This window comes from Miniopterus schreibersii (genome assembly GCF_964146895.1).
Source record: "Miniopterus schreibersii genome assembly, chromosome: 13".
NCBI classification, from domain to species: Eukaryota; Metazoa; Chordata; class Mammalia; order Chiroptera; family Miniopteridae; genus Miniopterus; species Miniopterus schreibersii.
Window position 1 is genome coordinate 11,449,624 of NC_138113.1, and position 6,738 is coordinate 11,456,361.

The 6,738-nt window shown below is 45.5% G+C and overlaps 1 long non-coding RNA gene across 1 annotated transcript; it reads right to left on the reverse strand.

The window, feature by feature from the left end:
* Window positions 1–102: 102 nt before the first annotated feature.
* LOC308566019 lies at window positions 103–6,515 on the reverse strand. Its single transcript, XR_014000102.1, has 4 exons — window positions 5,981–6,515; window positions 5,767–5,896; window positions 4,312–4,421; window positions 103–180 (listed from the first exon to the last, which is right to left on the reverse strand). It is a non-coding gene; the product is annotated as an uncharacterized lncRNA (long non-coding RNA).
* Window positions 6,516–6,738: the final 223 nt, after the last annotated feature.

The window sequence follows — 6,738 nt, forward strand, 5'->3', positions numbered from 1 at the left end:
GATGGCAAAGTGACAAGATGACAAAAAGGTGGCCTGGCTCAGGAGTCCGAGGGATGGCTGGTCCACTTGGTTGTCTGGCACCGCCTGGCGCATCCCAGTGCCCCTGATCGGGGTGGGGGGGAGGCAGTGATGGAGAGGACAGCTCCCCCAGAGTTGGATGTGCCTGTGCTTTCTGATGAGCTGTAGGATTAAGGGCAGAGTCTTAGATGGGCTGTGGGAAAAGCGGAACTGGCCAAGGGTTATCTACGTATTGAGGTGGAGACCATAGATCTTCCAAATTGGGAACTATAGTAATTAGAAATAAGAAACCTAGTCTTTTCTTAGAAATCTCTTTTCTCTTCTTCCAGAGCCTGACCAGGATGAATCAGATGGCACTGTCCTCTCCCTTTTGTGGCATGAGTCCTAAACCCAGGGCCCCTGCCAGCTTAGAGTCTAGATCAGGGGTTGGCAAACTATGGCCAGTGGGTCAAATCCAGTGCCCCTCAACCTGTTTTTGTAAATAAGTTTTTATTGGAATACAGTCAAACCCATTTGTTTATATATATTACCCATGGCTGCTTCCTGATCCCACGGCAGAGTTGAACAGCTGCGACAGACTGTAAAGCCGAAAATATTTACAGAAAAAGCTTGCTCACCCCTGCTCTATATCAGAGATACTCAAAGTGAGGACCGGGAACCCCGGGGGTCCCTGAGACCCATAGTTTCTGAGTGGCTGAAACTATTTTCATTATGCAAGATGTTATTTGCCTTTTTTCACTCTTTTTCTTGCACAAGTGTAATGGAATTTTCCAGAAGCTATATGACACATGCTACTGCAACAGTAGATGGAGTTTGAGCAGAGAGAAGAGTCTAGCTGTCTGTTACAATAGACATTACGGAAACTTGCAAACATGTAAAACAATGCCGCTCGTCTCATAAATATTTTCCAATGTGGGAAGCAATTATTTTTCATAAAAATGTTATATCTGATCACATATAGTGGGTTAATTAATGTTATTTTAAATAAATATTCTTTAAAGGTCTCTATTTTAATTTCTAATATGGTGACTATCAATAGAAATAACTCACAAAAGCAAACACTCTTCAGAATCCTACCTTTTAAAGAATGTCAAGGGATCCTGAGACCAAAAGTTTTAGAATTTTTGCTCTAGAATAAATTGGTGATGGTCAAGGAAAGATCCTACCTCACCCTATGATCCTGTATGTGGCAGCTCTACAGCCTCTGCCTGGGGCAGACACAGCGAACTGGTTTTCGTCTTTGAGAGACAAAGGGCTTGGAGTCAGCGGAGTGCCTCCTAGAGTGTGGACAGAGCCCTGAGTCTTGAGTGAGGTCTCCTGGGGATGAAGGTGGGGCTGCTCCCCTGGTGCCCTGGGCCCTCCTCAGGCCCTGCCATGGCCTCCCTGTCTCTGCTGCCCTTCAGCATCCCATTACTCATCTTCTCCAAGAACACTGTGGTGTCCTCAGAGAGGTGCTGGGGACACACAGAGCAAAAGGGATCGAGGTAGGGTCAACAGGAGACAAAGGGCTGGGGAAGGAACTCAAGTGGAAAGGTGAAAGGCCTCGCTTTGACCCCAGCTAGAAGGCAGCGTAGCAGGAGAGGAGAGGAGAGGCCAGCACGCTATGTGCCTCTCTGCACTCAGACCCTTCTGCCCACCAAGCCAGCGCTCTCCTGAGGAGCCAGGGCAGCTGCTGCAGGGTGGTCCAAGCTCAGGCAAATAACCAGAGGAAGGGGTGCTGGGTGGGGGGAGAAAGCAAAGGGATGAAGGGAACTGGGAAGGTCTGGTGGTGGTCTGGAGAGGGACGGAAGGGGCAATCTGGACAATATAGGTGCTACCTGGCTGTGGTTCTTACAGTGAGGTGGCTTCTGACACGACACAGGCAGGAAGGCAAGGAGTCTTGGCAACACTGGGTAAATGGTCCGAGGGTTCAGGGTCCTGCCCTGCATCTGGCCCCAGGCTGGCTTCTGGGAGTGTGGAGCACGTGATTGGGCACTTCCCCTCTCTGGGGGCCTTGCCCTCCCAGCCTCAAGTTGAGAGAGGATTCCCCCCACCTCAGCACATCAAGGGGTCAGCTGCTGAACAGCGTACGAAGGAAGGACAAGAGACCAACACCTCAGCTGCCTCGGGCAGGAGCAGCAGGGTGCTCTGTAACTGACAGGAGGTATCTGAGAGCCAGAAGAGCTGACCGCGAGCCGTCGGCGAGACATTAGCAGGGGCGGCAGCAGGAGCTAAGGGCCTAAGGACCATTGAATGAGCTGAGATGTGCGACGGGGCAAAGACGGCTAAGGGGTTTTTAACCTGAAAACAAATTACAAAAGACTATGATCTAGTCATCAGAATAGAAACAATCCTCCACATTAAGGATCCCGGACGGAGAAAAACCATTGAGTAAATCAGGCTGGCCTCAGTGACTACAGTTACAGCAAGGCTTCAGGGGCACTGGGTTGGGTCCAAGATGGGTGGAAATAGATTCTGTGCCACACACCCCAGAAACCACAGCTCACTGCCCGGTGGCTGGCAGAGCCCCTGGAGCTCTGGTAAAAATATAGGTACCCTCACTCTCTAAACATGCAAACTTGGAATAGGGCTTGGGAGGGAGCCAGCCATAACTGATGCTTCCATGACAGGTGAATTTAGAACTGTCATCATCTGATACGCTCTGAGAGGAAGAGCAGAGGCATAAACCAGAATTTGAAACAAAGCTCAGCTATAACTGCTGACGTGTGGGCATGTGCCAAGCCTGTTGGGAAGGGCTACATCTCATTGCAAGAAGCCATTGGCCCTGACACTGGGAGGGCTGCCAGCTGTGGGATGTGCCAATCAGCAAAGTTCCTCTTCCTCCTCATGCCAAGGCTGGTTGAATGTGCCTCCCAAACACGGTTGCGATACTCCATCAACTGGCCAAAGAAGTGAGGTTCCCTTTTGAGCTGTCTCACTAAGTGCCTGTTGGAAACAACATGCCACCACCACTCTTTCCCTGCACTTAAGGACGACCAGGACGGACCTATTTTGCTTTTGGAAGGTTGTCATAAAAGTATACCATTGACCCAGACAGGTGCGCTCCTCATATATTACTATTAATTGAATATCTACTTGTGCCTTGGAAAGGTGGAGCTCTACATGGGAGACAAATGCTATTACTAAAAACTTATGAAATTCTAGGCAGGACCCAGGGTTAATAGATTTTCATGGAGTTCCTGTTATGTATGAGCTATGGGGAGGAGGCGGGGGTGGGTGGGAATTGAGGAACTTCTTAGCTCCTTTGAAAGGCAGTGTCACTTTGTAGAAGAGATCTTGATATTGCAAATCTTCCCAAGAAACCAGCTGTTAGAAACACTAGCAGTGGCTCAGCTGGAGTGGCTCAGTGGTTGAGAGTGAACCTATGAACCAGGAATCACGGTTTGATTCCCAGTCAGGGCACATGCCCAGGTTGTGGGCTCCATCCCCAGTCAGGAGCGTGCAGGAGGCAACTGATCAATGACTCTCTCATCATTGATGTTTCTATCTCTCTCTCCCTCTCCCTTCCTCTCTCTGAAATCAATAAAGACCTATTAAAAAAAAGAGAAACCCTAGCAGTGAAGTGATGAAGTGTGTTGTAAATGCCATGCTTATTTAAGACATAGAATGGAAAAGGGCTGGTCTCGCGCAGATTAAGAGAAGCCAGAGCCATCAGCAGCCTCCCAGAAACAGTAAAAATCCTAAGTCGATCATTATATGTTGGTCCTCTTACAACCCTTTTAAGAAGGAGAAAAATGCTCTTTCCAGCTTAAAAAGACAGAGATTGGTAGGCTTTCCGACAACCACCTTTATTGGAGGATTATTTTCTTTAAAGCATTGCAAGGACGATCTTTGTGCAAGGTGAGAACTGGAATTGTCTAAAAGCTGCCCACAAAAATGAAATTGACAACACATCTATGTTGAAATATCTCCTCTGGTTTTGGCAGAATCTTCTCCACATAAATGTATATCCCCACTCAGGGAGATCACATCATTTGAAACAACTCTTGACTCTTCCTAAATTGCAAAATCGTGAAAGAAGATGGTGCTGACCTTGATAGAAGGGTATCAATGGGGTTGATCAGTTCTCCCATAGCCTTTATTTCCTCCCAACTTAAAGTTGTCCTGGGTAATCATCTCATTATTTAGTGCAATAATTACTATTCTTACAGAGCTTTCATTCAATATGGCAACTATGCAAGTTAGAGAAGGAATTTCTCCAGAGACATTCTAAACAAACATGAAGAAATAGAGCAGGAAAGAGAAAACATGGGTTTGTAAGACACTGAACCAACTGCTGAAGAAATTACCTACCTTATAGGACTTGTGCCTGAGTGACATATTTTTTATGAAAAATGATTGGACTTCCATTTCTGACAAGATGGTGGACTGGATGTGTAGAGAAATTCTCCTGGTACAGAACACTGAAAATGATAGAGTAGTAAAATCTATTATTAAATGTATCATTGAGCTAGCAGAAAGATAGGGAAAGGAATAACAGAAGGGGTTAAAAAAAAAAAAAGCCTAAAACCAAAAATGGTAAGCGAGCACTGAGGTCAGCGTTGCCTTGGCAGTATCTGCAGATTCCTGGTGCCCAAGGCCAAGGTTTAACAGATCAAATTTGGGGACCAGAGACAAAGCCTGTGGTACATACAAAATAGGATATTGGGTCAGAGACACTGTCATAAGGTGGGGATCCCCCAAAGCCGACACCCTCAGTATGTAAAAGAGAGCTAAGGATACTTGTCCAAATAGCTCTTGTCTCAGGGTGGGAGTAGGGAGAGTCTCTTAGAGATTTCTAAGCCCTTAAACTTTTTCGGGAGGGGAAAGCAAAAATTTCAAGTGGTCTTGATTTAGTAATGTTTCCAGGCATCAGCAAGTATAATTCTTTTCTGGAAGAACATGCTTTAAATCCAGGCTTTGAAGGATTCCCATGGATAAAATTCTAACAAACTTTCAAATTCATAGCAAACAATTCTAAAAATCAGAAGGAAACATGCCACCATAAGCAAGTGATAGCAGAAACATCAAACTGTGAACTCACACTTGCAGTGACTGCAGATATTATCATTTTTAGGTACAAAATGTACATTAAATATGTTTAATATGTTTCAAGAAACAAAGAGTAATTTGAAAAGACAATGCAGGAACAAGAGCTATCAAACATGACCGGGCCCGGCCGGTGTGGCTCAGTGGTTGAGCATTGACCTAGGGCCCAGGAGATCGCAGTTCAGTTCCCGGTAGGGGCACATGCCCTGGTTGTGGGCTTGCCCCCCAGTAGGAGATGGGCAAGAGGCAGCCAATCAATGACTTTCTCATCATTGATGTTTCTCTCTCTTCTTTCCCTCCTCTCTAAAATCAATAAGCATGTCCTAGAGTGAGGATTAATAAAAAAAAGAACATCTATTCATCACAAGACACTATTGAGAGTGAAAAGGCACGTTTACAGGCAGGGAGAAGATATTTGCAATACATATAATCAAAAGGGCTGTATCAAGAATATATTTTAAAATCTTCATAGAGCAATAAGAAAGTTATAAATGGCCTAGAGACTTAATCCTTAGTAAAAAGGATATCCAAGTGGTCAAAGCTGGTCAACTTCAATAGTAATTTGAAATATGCAAATTGAATCACAGTGAGATAGCACCACACATTAACCAGAATGGTTAATAAATGTATCTATTAATCCAGAAAGTATACTCCTGGGTATATAACCCCAAACATAAGTGCATCCAAAGATATGTACAAGAATGCTCATAACAGCATTACCTGTAATAGCCCCAAACTGAAAACTTATATTTGTTTCCTAAGGCTTCTGGAGCTGGGCTTCTGCAAACCATGTCTCTTTTAGTTGCTGGCACCTTGCGAGGCTCTGCCAATAGGGGGCGCTAGAGGAAGCCTGCAAGGCAGAAGGAGAGAAAGGACTTGCTTCTTGCTGTTTGCTTTGGGCACCTGGAATATCGTGGTAGCAATAGCTCTTTACCTTGGCAGCTGGGCTTGGTTCGAGTTTCCAGCTTTTCCCCTTTCTGAGGACCCCCAGTTATTGTGCACTTCAAACATGTTGTACCAACTCTTCCTTTAAGGTCTGAGGTTCACCTCCCTTCAGGCTCTTCCTCTAAGCTTCTGGATTCCAGTAACTCCCACTTCTTCCCTTTGTTAACCCCAGCCCCTCCAGGGGCTTCCTTCAGTTGTCACCTCTGTTTCCTTTGGTTTTCGAGGTCCTTATAGAAGCTCCCTCTGGTTTTTATGCTCCTGACTGGATGCAGCCAAGATTCAATTATTTTGGCATCTGACCAGCCTCCTGACCAGCAATGAATTGAATATCATTCCTCTTTTAAACAGGTAATCTCAGGGTTGCAAAATGTTTAATAAAGTTCACAGATCCTCACAGCCTTGCTGGGTTGCTTGTCGATGGCTTCTTGACATGGTTACAGAAATGGACCAGAGCCAAAGGAGTAGATCTTGGGGATCTACTGCTGTGACTGCCTCCCAGGAAGACAACTAGGGTCACATCAACCTTTGTGAACACTATCTGGCTGGGCTTTTTTTTCTCCTGTGAATGGGAAAATGGAGTCTTTCTTAAGGTCTTCATGAAACTGAATTTGAGAACATCAAACTCCAGAGGCACCATGCTGTTACTATGGGCACCACCGTGTACGCTTGTATGTAATAACGTCATTGCTAGGAAGATTCTTTAACCAGATTGTAAACATGTGTGCAGAGCTTGCCCAACAAAGGAAC